The sequence below is a fragment of the Mastomys coucha genome, unplaced genomic scaffold (assembly GCF_008632895.1).
Source record: "Mastomys coucha isolate ucsf_1 unplaced genomic scaffold, UCSF_Mcou_1 pScaffold6, whole genome shotgun sequence".
Lineage (NCBI taxonomy): Eukaryota > Metazoa > Chordata > Mammalia > Rodentia > Muridae > Mastomys > Mastomys coucha.
The window spans coordinates 92,712,214-92,725,670 of NW_022196912.1; the positions used below are offsets into that span (position 1 = coordinate 92,712,214).

At 42.6% G+C, this 13,457-nt stretch overlaps 1 long non-coding RNA gene across 1 annotated transcript; it reads left to right on the forward strand.

Annotated features, from left to right (window-relative positions):
• Positions 1 to 8,293: 8,293 nt before the first annotated feature.
• On the forward strand, positions 8,294 to 12,634 carry LOC116080004. The gene is made up of 3 exons (XR_004114274.1): positions 8,294 to 8,491; positions 9,375 to 9,525; positions 12,152 to 12,634. It is a non-coding gene; the product is annotated as an uncharacterized LOC116080004 (long non-coding RNA).
• The last annotated feature ends 823 nt before the right edge of the window (positions 12,635 to 13,457 follow it).

Consider the following 13,457-nt stretch of genomic DNA (forward strand, 5'->3'; position numbering starts at 1 on the left):
AGCTATTTTATTATTTGCTTTTAGCACCAGTCTCATGCCCATGTCCCAGCTCTCCTAGAAGTATTGCTTTGTTACTTTAGAGTTTTAAACAATCTAGGAAAAGAAAAGCTAAGTAGATATGTCTTTTTTTAAAATCCACACAACTCTATAGAGCATGCTGGGAAGTAGATATGTTATGCTCTTGGTGTCTGTGGCTTTTCAATGAGATTTCAGAGAAGTGTAAGATCCCCAGATGGTAGCCTTCAAGGGGTTCACAGTCCAGCCTGTGTCTGTGCTTGTTTCCTAGAACCAGTGCTACAGGTTCGAAGATCTCAGTTTCAAATTTGAGGTGATTTGGCTTTAGTGGAATATCAGAGTGATTTTCAGGCTTTTCTCATACACTCTACATGATATGATTAAAACCCACCTATGTCTACCAGCTATCCCATTTTGCCCAAGACAAGGAAGGTTCCAGAACATCATCCTTTTAGATTCAAAACTTGGAAAGTCCTGGGCAAACCTGCATGCATTTGTTATGCTGTTACCAGGCGTTGCCAGCCAGTTTGTCCGTCCTCTTCTCTTGGCCATATCACATCAAGTATTTACGATTTCTTTCTGCCCTGCCATCTCCCCTTCCCTCTCTTCTTTTGCTTTCAATTTTCCTATCTGATCACCAATCTCAGACACCACCCTTGGACACCATCTGGATTGAGGATTGTTGAATGAAGAGCATCTCTGGGCAGTGTGGTCCCTGCTGAGGATCTTGCAACTAAATTACTTTGGGATCCATCGAAACCATTATGGGCTCTGATGAGCCCTGAAAAGTGAGGTGAGGCAGGGGCAAGGAACAGTGTCTGTTTGTGGTACTTAAGCCTGGGCTATCATTCACGCTGTCAGGGTTCTGGGGAAACAGACTGTTAACTGATGATGCATAAGCATGGCCAGGCAAAGGAGGCCCCACAGAGGATACTTAGCTTCTGCCTGATGTAACTGATGGCCTAGCAGGAACCATGTGCTGACTAAGCAAATTAATGAAACAACAGCAGGCGTGTCTGTCCAGATAAATCTCCTTGCTGAGATTTGAGCACAAGCAAGCACTTAGCAAACCATTCAAGATGAGAACCGCCAGAGAACAACGTTAGCTTCTTCCTTGAAGGCCATACCCTGGAGGGCCTGAAACCTCTTTAACCTTACATCCTACCTTTCAAGTAAGACAGAGTAAATTGTCTGTCACCTAATTACATCTGACATTACTGTTGATGAACAAGAGAGGAGATGTCGGTCAGGTCCAGTGATCTGCAGGGCTGCTGCAAGCTTCTCTGGCAAGTCTAGGTTTAGCAGAGGCAGTTCCAACCATGGCCCTGCTGTGACTCCTTGAGAAGAGTAAGAAATGGGACTGAGACAGGTTGGGAGTAGAAGGTTTTCATTAATAAATTACTCACACTGAGAATACCCCATGGTTGCAATCATGCCTGATGCCACAAGTCACCTTGGAAGGCCTTTCTCTCTCATTTCTGGCTTTTATTCATGAATGAAAAGGAAAATAACTTTTATTTTATTAATTTTGGATTCATAGCTCCTGACTGAATCTACTCCCTTTCCTATACATGCATTAGTCAGTTTTGTATCTCTGTAGCGGATGCTCTAGGTAAAAGAATTAGTTACTCCTCCATGCTATGATAAAACACTGAGACCAAAGGAAACTTGGGAAAGAAAGGTTTTGGCTTATGGTCCCAAGAGAGAGTTTACAATGGTAGAGCCGGCATAGCAGCAGATGGGACAAGAAGATGAGAGATCGCATCTTCAACCACAAGCAGGAAGTAGAATAGGGGCAAACAGGAAGTGGGGCAAGGCTCTAAGTCCCCAAAGCTGCCTCCGGTAAAGTGCTTCCTCCATCGAGGGCACACCTCCTATGAGTTCCAAAACTTCCCGAAACAGTGGTACCAACCAGGATCAAGTATTCATATACATGTGCCTTTGGAGGACATGTCTCTTTCAAACCACCATAGCAGGCTACTTTATAAAGAAAACAGGTTTATTCAGCATACATTTCGAGATGTTCAAAATCCAAGATCAGTCTGTACCCATCAGTTTGGCTTCTGTCAAGGATCTAGCTTTATATGTCCCAATGGTGAGAACATGTATGGGAGGAATAGGGCTTGACACAGGAGACTAGAGAAGCTAGGGTCTCACTGCCTATTTCTAGGACCCCTCCCAATGATCTGGGCACCTCTTACTAGTCTTTTCTCTTAAATGTCCCATACTCAGTCCACCAAACCAAGGACATAGTTTCTAACTTATGAACCCTAGAAGAACAAACTACATTGAATCCATACCTATGTATTTATATCTACATCTATGACTATATCTGTCTATTCATCATCTATCTTTGTTTCTGTCTACCTATCTATCTATTCATCTATCTTATTATCTTCTATCCATTTATTTACCAGCACAGTTTAATGATAGTTTATATAAGTAGAAATAGTACTTTGATTTTGTTTTTGTTTTTGTTTTTGTTTTTGTTTTTTATTTTTTGTTTTTTTTCGAGACAGGGTTTCTCTGTATAGCCCTGGCTGTCCTGGACTCACTCTGTAGACCAGGCTGGCCTCGAACTCAGAAATCAGAAATAGTACTTTGAAATGAGAGAGGGTCTGTCTTAGTTAGTGTGAAGAGACACCATAACCACAGCAATTCTTATCAAAGAAAATGTTTTATTGGGGTCTTGCTTACAGTTTCAGAAGCTTAGTCCATTATCATCATGCTGGGGAGCATGACAGCACACAGGCAGACATGGTATTGGGAAAGTAGCTGAGAGTTTTACGTCTAGGCCCCCAGGCATCAGGAAGAGAAATACATGGGGTCTGGCTTAGGCTTGAAATTTCAATGCCTATCACCAGTGATATACTTCCTCCACCAAGGCCACACCTTCTAATCCTTCTAATCCTTTCAAACAGCCTAAATCCCTAGGGACTGATCATTCAAATATGTGAGACTATTCTTATTCAAACCACCTGCCAGACGGTGGCACACGCCTTTAATCCCAGCACTTGGGAGGCAGAGGCAGGCAGATTTCTGAGTTCAAGGCCAGCCTGGTCTACAGAGTGAGTTCCAAGACAGCCAGAGCTATACAGAGAAACCCTGTCTCCAAATGAATAAATAAATAAATAGATAAATAAAAAAAAATTTTTTAAAAATCTAAAATTCTTATTCAAACCACTACAGAGCCTTTTCTCAAGTAACAGAAAAGTATTTATAAAATATTTAAGAAACATTTGCTCTCTGAGTCTACCCTATATCTTCATAATGTCCTAGAAATACTATGTCAGTCACCCTACCTGACTTCCTCTGTTTCAGAAGTGGTCTGACTCTCATTCAGATGGTGATTAGTCCAAGGGTGAGCTCCTGATTTAAGCAGAGCCAATCAGAATCCAGTTATGGGTGCTAGTAAGGAAGATCTCTGCCTTTTTCTGAGACTGCTAGGGTTTTCTGAAATTATATCACTTCCACTTAGAGGAAGGCTCGCTGAAATAAGACAAAGAAGCAAATGGGTTAAGAGATTAAACTGGAATGGATGGTGATAGTCAGAAAAATCCATGGTCATTTGGAACCTCAGAATGCATCCTTAGCTGTAAACAGAATTACTGCAGATGTGATTTGTTACGATGAAGTCACCGTGCACTAGAGTAGGCCCTAATCCAATGAAGCAATGCAGGATGACGCACTAAGGAAGGGTGTCACCAGAGAATAGAAGCTGTGGTTGGAATGCTAACAAGGAAAGCAGGAAGGAAAGGTTCTACCCTGAGTCTTGCAGGAGGCTGAGACTCTAGTGATGCCTCGATTTTAAACTTGCACAACTCTGAGAGGGTATCTGGGTTTGTTGTTTTATTTTTAACATCTTGATAAAATAAACACAAGGTGAAATTTCCCTTTTTAACTGAACATTCACACTGATATACAGAATATTTTATTGCTTCAACCTACCAGGTCTTTGGTACTTTGTAATAGCAGATCCAAGAAATTGATTCAGATCTGTAGAAACAGGATAAGTTGTAAAGATACTTTTTAAATCCAGCCATGTTTGAATTCCATTGGGCTCTCTGATACGAGGCAATAAATGTCATTGATTTATTTCCATTATTTTAATAGGGATTTTTTGCTCCTGCTCCATAAAAAAATCTCAGCTAATACAAATGGAGCAGGTAGATAGAAATGCTCTTATTATTTTTGCATAAATAGAGGTCCCTATACTCTAAAATGAACTGTTTGGTTCAGAGCTGTATAGCTCTCTATTCCACTCTGGACCAAAAATTATCCCATAAGTCAATCCTCTCATGATATTGTTATGCCCAGGAGGGCATTAACAAAATATTTTATACAATAAGCACTTTAAAAGCAGAAGTTATAGAATACTCTGGGAAGTTATAGGCCAATTAGAAGGAGCTTCATTTATTAAAATGCCAGGTAGGGAGGATAAGGAAGAGAGATGAGAATCAGGGAGGTAAAGGAATAGCCCACCAGAAAGTTCCTCCATGTCCATAGCTCTTACAAGGCAACTCTAGGTCTCATTTCCAGGGGATGCAACTGATGATGTGTAGCAAACAATTAATTTCTGTTAAATACCAGCTAGTTAATAAAAAAAATGTTCAACTCCAAAACAACTCCACGAAGAATGTACTTACAAATAAATGCACTGACATTTAGCCAACCAACCATGTCTGTTGCAATGTTTGATTTTCATAGGACTTGTTGTTTTAAATTAATTAGTTACACATTGATTGGTACCTCTATTTGGTGAGATTTCATCCAGGTGATGATTATCTAATAATGAGAGAGCTGTGAAATTTGTGTCATGATTTGTCTAAGAGCCAAGTAATACCAAGTTCAAAATGAACTCTTATGCTAAAGTTCAGTCTTATAACATAAGGAAAATGAGGTTCAGATGTATGGGGAGGAAAGGTGAGGGTCACCACTTGCACCTGCAATGCAGGTGAGTGGCAAATGGCCAGAATGAGCTACACTGTTGCATGTAGTTCCATGCTACTACTGCCTTTAGCTCCAGGAAGTGACTTTGCTACCAGCCCCCACCTGGCTTCCCTTGAATCCTCGAACAAAACAGACACACAGTTCAATCCTTTTCAACTTGCCTTAGGACACAATTGCTGGGTGCTACTATCTCCCATCTGGAAAAGCATGCCCTTAATAATATTTTTATCTCTGTTCCTTCCACCTGCCCTAAACTTCAATGACTCCTCCCACCTAGTCCCTGCCAAACATCCCTGGCCACCTGCCTGTAGTAGTGGCCACAGACCCCAGCTCTCCTCCATCCCCTAGGAGATCTCACATGGGCATTCTTCTCCCTCTAAAGCATGGCAAAACTCCCCATCTCCTTTCTTGCACTTGCCTTTTTTCTCCAGAGACCCAGAAGTCCCACTTGTCCCTTCTTCCCAGCAATTGGCTCCTGGCTTTCTTTACTGACAGATCAAGAACCAATTGGGGAACAGGACCCCAGTATCATCATTGCCTCCCCACACTACACTTTGTCCTTAAGACTGCTGTGAAGTTCTAAATCTGGAGACAGGTAAACATCAGAAATGGCATGAGCTACTTAGCAAGATTGTCATTCTGTCTGTGAACTAGCATGAATAGTTCTGGCTTTCTATCTGGCCAGACTGACCAGAAGAGGGTGTGAATACACCGTTGTATTTCCTGGGGGATGTGAACAGACATATCTCTTCACCCCAGATAGACTACCAATGACAGACCAACTCTAACTTGGTTAACTGGTGAGTTTATCATGATTACTTATGCATGCCTGGATGTGAGCTACTTTAAAAAAGTATGGGTGACTCAAAGGCATTGCAGAAAAGCCCACTTCAGGACAGGTGACAACTCAATGAAGTTTGCATCCCTGGAGCTCACTGTACGTATAGGCAGTCCCATTCCTCTATTCCTTAGAAAGCACTGGCTACTTCTATCACATTGAGGAGGGCCTCATCAGTTTTATAACTTCCTAAGTTTCCTGACTCTTGTTTTATAAGTTTCCTGAATCTTTTAAGTTCCCTTAGCTTTCTGAGGTCATAAAACTTTCTCTTCTGTTTAGCTACATGCAATGACCAAGACCCTAGGTTCTGTGTGGAGGAAGCAGTAAGTTCCATTCAAGGCTCCGCAAGCTAATCCATAGTAGAGACTAAACTAACCATGGGTTTTAATAGATTAGGCATTCTAATGGGTGGCAAATGCCTATGAACTCTAAACCCTAAGCTTGTTCATAAGTTCTGAGTGGACTGCTATGAGTCACAGGCATACTTGGTCCAACTTTTACAGATGTGGCAGAAGCTGGTTTAAGCAAACTTCCTTACAGCTGGCTCAATGGCAATTTTATGAAATTTATCAAAGCTGCCTCAGCTGAGTCTCCTGTAGACAAGGGCCTTTCCTCATTACCAACCTGCTTTTATCTGCATGGTTTGGGGCTGTCCTTCTCTGGATCCAAGTCAGTTCAGTTTGTTTTTGATCTATTCTGGCCCAGACTTTGGGTCTCTGGCTCTTTCTTCAGAATGGATGACACACAGCCCAGTTTTACTCTGTTCCTTGGACAAGGACCAAGTCTGATGCCCAGTGTTTGACTGATAACCCAGAAGGGCTTTGGGCTCTGCCAAGTTCCATCAAGAAGATGGACAGACAAGAAGAATATGTAGAAAACTGGGTCTGAATCCCTCTCTGCTGCTGGAGGTTGGCTGTCTGTCATTCAGTGGCTGTGGACTCAGGAACTTTGATTCCTCTGACACATATGCAAAGTAGATCTCAAGTATAACAGTGGCCCAAAAAACATCAAAGGAGGAGGAGGTGATAACAGGAACAGGTGGGAGAGAATTGGGGTCAATAGATAAGAGGCCCTTGAATGCTGGGGAGCAACATGGCTACCTGCGTTTCTTTAGAGGGACCGAGAAACTAACCCACACTTCCTGACCCAAATTCTGTGGTGGAGGGAATATGTTCACTTGCTGAAGAAAGGGTATGAAAAAGGCATCCATCTTCATGCAGTGGTCTTCAGTGGTGCATTCTCAGCCTCTCACTCAAGGTTTCACTTACATAAGGATTGTGTTCCTCAAGTTCTTGTCTCCTGCTGACTAGCTGGGATGGGACTCTGTTCCTCCACTCCTGGTGAACTGTGAATTTCCATCAGACGTGAAGCCTTGAGCCGTCAACTGTGAAACTGCTCACTCAACACTTCCAATGTCTAGTCATAGCCACTATTTAATTTACTTTTAATATTAGGGGTTTCTTAAGTGCCACAAAGCCAAAGCTGAGTTTACATCAATACTTGTTTAGAATGGATCTTTGAAAAATTTACCTCGGGTCTTTGAATGGAATCTTGCCAAACAGCTTCAGTCTGCTTTGTTCGATGCTGAGCAGTTTGCTGCAAATGAATGCAGTATGATCCTTGCTTTCAGGTAATTATATCTCTGTTTTCTGTCTGTATTCCCTTGTGCATTTTAAGATTTTGTACAAGGAGGAGATCTCACTTTACATGAACAACCTATGAGATTAGAGCTGCACAAGGCCATTTCCAAAGCATGCTTCACCAACCTTTATTGCGTCCCAAAGATGAAACAAATAGTGGGTATGATTTTTAAAAATAGTCTCAAGATTTACAAACCTCTGACCAAACTAAAAGGGATAGAAGATTCAAATATGCTGGGCGGTGATTGCGCACCCCTTTAATCCCAGCACTTGGGAGGCAGAGGCAGGCGGATTTCTGAGTTCAAGGCCAGCCTGGTCTACAGAGTGAGTTCCAGGACAGCCAGGGCTATACAGAGAAACCCTGTCTTGAAAAACAAAAAAAAAAAAAAAAATTCAAATACATAAAGTTAGAAATGCAAGGAGACCATTTACAAAAGATTCTAGTGAAATCCAGATCACTGGCAGGGAAGGTGTTTCATTGGCTTCATGTCTTAGGGTTTCCATTACTGTGAAGAGACACCATGACCAAGGCAGCTCTTATAAGAACATTTAATTGGGGCTGGCTTACAAGTTCAGAGTTTCAGTCCATTATCATAAAAATGGGAGCCTGGCAGTGTCCAGGCAGGCATGGTATAGGAAGAGCTGAGAGTTCTAGATCTTGCTCCTAAGGCAAACAAAAGACTGGCTTCCAGGGAGCTAGGATGAGGGTCTGAACACCCATACCCTCAATGTCACACTTCCTCCAACAAAGCCACACCTACTCTAACAAGCCCATACCTCCTAATAGGGCCACTCCCTGGACCAAGAATATTCAAACCATCACATCTCACTTTATTGTGACATCACTGAGGCTTGAAAAAGGCCCAACAGTTTATCTCTTATAACAGAAGGGAGCCCAGAACTAATATCTGTTTGACTTGAAGGGCAGTTTTCTTCCTATTACATCTTTGGCTTGCACTTTGATGCCTGAAACACATTCCTACTCAACAAGTGAGAGTTAAGTGAATAGACAAGAAAGACTTTCGACACCCACACTGTCCATCAAACAGTGAGTTCCATTCATACAACTTAAGTTGCTGGCACTGCAAGGGGTTCAGGGTCATCACACTTACTCTCATCTTACAGAGCTAGGAAGAGAGTGTTTATTTATTTATAAAGAAAAATCTGAGAAGCCCTAGGTGGGCAGGTGCTACCTCAATAAACAGGTATGTGATGGAAAGTGAGAAAGATAGACAAATGGAGTGGTGCAGCTGCTGAGGGCCATGAGTTGTCAATGGCCCTGATACAGCCAGGGGCCATGTCAATGTCTGTGGCTGGTGTGACCACTGAAGGCCATGTGGATGTTCACACTCTGGGATATGTTAATATTCAGAGATGTGCGAGAACTGGCCCTGCCCCTCATGGGAGAATTGGCCATGGTGGTGGCAGGCAATGGGGTGGGTATGGGAATGGGAGCACTTCTTCCCGCCAGTGTAACACTAGCTTCAGTTGATGGATTCTGGAGCAGATGCTGGCAGAGAAAGACTATTCCTTCCCGGGGGATGATGGGAGGCAGGAGCAGGAGGACCACCAGGAATTTGACTATGTTCCAGTGAGTATATGAAAGACACAAATGGATTTGCTTTTTCATTTCTTGGGTGTGGGGAGGTCACCAGGGAGAGGGTCAGACATGAGAAGACTAGAAGGTGAGTGCGATTGGGGTACATGATGTAAGATTCCCAAATAATCAATTATAGATAGATAGATAGATAGATAGATAGATAGATAGATAGATAGATAAGAAAATTAGAATTTTGGATATTGCTAGACAAGCATGAATGAATCTAGAAATTTCATATAAAGAATTTAGGCATGGGGGAGGAGGGTACAAATAAAAAAAATTAGGCATAAAAAAACCCCAACAACAACTTTACGTGTTTGTTTGTCTCTAGTGTTCTCTTTCTTACTATTTGAAAAAGATTCTCACTGAACCTCAAGCTCACCATTTCAGTTAAACTGGCTGGCCAGTAGCCTTCTGGGATGCTCCCTTCACCCCACCTCCCACTGGATGCATAGATCCATGGTGCCACACCCAGTTTTTATGTAAGTGCTAAGATCTATTATTCTCATGTCCTCTTTTCTCATGGGTAAGTGCTCTACCCATTGGGACATCTCTCTAGCCTTTTGTCTAAAATTTAGTCCACATTGGCCTTAAACTTCTGACCCTCCTATCTCTACCTCTTGAGTATATGCTAATAGCATATGCCACCACAACTGGCTGAATTTAAGTCTACATCAGTGTTCTATTGATGTGAATAGACAGCATTACCAAGGCAATTATTATAAGAGAAAGAATTTAATAGGGTGTCTGTCTTATAGTTTCAGAGGTTTAGTTCATTATCATCACGGCAAGAAGCATGGTGGCATACATGGTGTTGGAGCAATAGCTGAGAGCTCCATCATAGTCTGCAGTCTTAGAGAGAGACTCTGGGTGTGCACAGGCTTTTGAAACCTCAAATCCCACCTCCAATGGTGTACCCCTCTCAGGTGACTATTCAACTAATTGAGCCTATGGTGGCCTTTGTTAGTTAAACCACCACAACCCATGCACCAGTAACAGAAATGATTGAGAATGAGGACCAAGCTCAAGCTAATCTCATGCTGTGACTTCATACCAGTGTCTGCTAGATTAGAATTCTTAATGGTTTAACTGGAATCTGTGTATACAACATGCCTACAGAGAACAAGATGTTCACATGATAATGACCCTTCTTCTAAAAGAACATGTATGTAGACCATATATGTGACAACAAATCTAATTTCATTCATCTTTATTGGTTTAGACACAACACTGGCCACCACACTACAGGCTGAATGGAAGGGCAATGGGTAGATATACAAGGTGTAGCACTTGGCCTCTAATAGTTTAGCATTCTTGGCAGATAAGACTCAGACAAGGGTCAACGTTACTTAATTCCCTACACATGCACATAAGCACACTAAAGCCCACAGCTCCTGCTCACTCTTTGGTTGACTGTAGGGTATAGATATGGAGGAAAAGACAACTGGGACATCCAGGAAAGGATTAGTAAGGCTTGGATAGTTAGTCAGCTCTAACCTTTCATTGGCTTACCAGGACCATGCTGTACCTTCTGACCAGCTTTTGTCTCTAGTGTTAGAGCTCCAACCTATGTTCTCTGGGTTGCAACCTGACTAGTCATTTGCCAAAGTGCACACCTTCACACATACACCTTCCTGTCTATAGAGGATAAAGTTAAAGCCCTTTACTATCTCAAAGGTTTGAGATCCCTCCCTCCCTCCCTCCCTCCCTCCCTCCCTCCCTCCCTCCCCAGCTGCATACCCCATACCTCCTTCTCAGGTACTTGCTATCCTTGCTATCCAGACTCTAACCTGAGTAAACTTTACTTTTACCTTTTAAAATATTGCATGGGTTTGCCTAAGCTGTTATGCCACAGTCATTTGTCTCCTCTCTCTGACTGTGAATTAATTGTTATACAAGCTCTTGATTTGTAGCCCAGGCTGGCTTCAAAGTAGTGATCTTCCTTTCTGACTTTCCCAAGTTCTGTGGGCCACCAGGCCCAAGAACTGTCACCTTCTGAAGGACAAGGCCTGGCCACTGCTGTACTCCCAGGGCCTCTCCTGGGAACAGCAACCTGTCTGCCACACGGAGGCCTTAAAAACAGCTCCCTGAGCTAGCTCAGCAGCTATGGGTTGGTAGCTTTTGGTTTTGTTTTGTTTTGTTTTGTTTTGTTTTTCTTTTTTTCTGTGAACAGAATATTCCTGTGAACTTTTAGAACTCATTTTAAACGTATGAAGCAATTCATGAAAATATATGTATAAGACAGATCCAGACCTTGAAACCAGAAGAAAGGCAAATTACTGTGGCCCCAGGTTCTCAGCATCAGCTTTGTGAGGCAATGGGACAGAATTCGCTTACAGTTTCTTGAGTGTCTATTGTGTACTAGGCTTTATGCTGGGCACCTTACTTGAATAAAAGATGGTTCTTAAAGATGTCACAGTCAGGCAGAGCAAAGAGATGATAAGTAGATACATAGTTAAAATGCAGTGTGGTGGGTGACCTAATATTTGACGCAGAAAGACCATTGAGATTATAGAGTCCTACTCTCTGCTTGGGCCAGACTCAACCTATTCTGGTACACTTTCTTTCCTTTGCTGTTTAAGCATCGGGTGTTATTTGAGCCTCCAGAGGACCCCCATTAACGAGGGTCACTATTCTTGCTTAGCACAGACATGTGAGATTTTGGGGACTTTGACATTTATCTGATTTGTGACTGCTGAAATGAAGAGGGATTAGCTTTCATGTCAGGGTTTCTGGCATAGCTCAGGTCCCCCCCAACCCCTGCCATCCCTGCTCTCGAAAGCAGGGACAGAAGCCAGGAGACCCCAGGGGCTCACCTGCAGAAGGCAGAATGGGAAGAAAAGTCACTGATCACACCTGTTTCTTTGGCACCATCTCATTCCCTGCTCCAGCCTCTTGCAGCAAAAAAAAAAAAAACAAAAAAAAAAAAAAAAAAAAAAAAAAAAAAAAAAAAAAAACAACTGCCCTGAGTCCACTTCCCTTACCTACTTGCAAAAATGCTTTCAAGTTTTAAGATCCGACCTTAAAGAATTGAAACTAAATCTCCTTAGTGATGAGAGGTTTTTTTTATTTTGATTTTTAATTTTTATTTGTATTTTTTTTTTATAGCAAGGATTTGAGGCTGTGAAAATGACTTCCTGGGAAAGAACATTTCCAGGTGGAAGAAGTTTTAAGAGTATAAGTAATAGGTGTCGAGAAACTCAACTAAAAGAAAATTAGGGGTAGAAATGGCACCCTTCCTGCTTTGTTCCATACTGAGAATGGTGTATAACAGCCATCCTTTGGGTCTCAAATGAGTGAGCTTATTCAGCAAGCAAACGCAAGAGGACAGAGCATCATAAGATCGGCTGGTTACAACATCCAGCAGAGACCACCGGGGGAGCTGGATTGAGAGCAAGCAACAGTAAGATCATCAAACCAGGGGCTTGCAAACAAAGGGAACCACGGAAGCCCTACTCAGTCATGCTGCTGTTCCTGATTTGGATCTCAAGCAGATCTCAGCATTCATCCATGGATGAACTTCCAGCTTCCCGTTCCTACAGCAGGAACTTTTATACCAGGGAATAAACAATAAAATTTCAATTGGAAATCTCAGGAAAAACCCAGGACAGAATTTCAGAGGACACTTGAAATAAACACTTCCCATGTCTAGGACAAGGGAGCCTTCTCTCACTCCCAGAATATGCTTTTCACAAGTGCAAACAGCAGACAATTGACCTGTGGGAAGCGGTGAAGCTGGAGAGACATTCGCCATGGCAAGATGGTGACTACTTCCGCTGTCAACTCCTAGTAAACAACTGTTTGCACATGTGCGTAGAGTGAAAAGTCACGGCACATTCTGGGGCGTTACATAGGGTAATGAGCGAACAGCCAATCATGGGCAGACACGCCATGCTGTGGGCAGACACGCCGCACTGTGGTGTATATAAGCAGTGCGGATTATTGGCTCGACCCTTTTTTCCCCTACTGAGGAGACAATAAACGTTGCTGCAGAAGGAACCTAGTGTCCGCGTGTCTTCTTGCTGGTGAGACTACTGCGCGGGCTACATTGACCAAGATAATTTATATCCTATGGTTCTTGTAAAAGCCATGACTAGTGACTTTTGGACACCTTCTTGGACACTTTCCATTAGACCAAGCTCTCTTAAATCACTGCTCATCCTATTATAACTGGTTTTTTGTTTCCACCCCTAGGATGTAAGTGTCCTATGGCCAGGCTCTGGTCTGTCTGACTTACGACTAGCTCTCCGGTGCTTAGCTCTGTGTCTGACTGACTACACATCAGTGAAAAGAGTCCTAGAAGATGTTTTATCCACAGATCATTTCTGAAGCGAAAGAGGGACCACACTTCAGAGAGCGCCTCAGGCAGTGTACTGCCCTCCCCTCCTAGTAAGCTTGAAGTCAGCCCTCATTA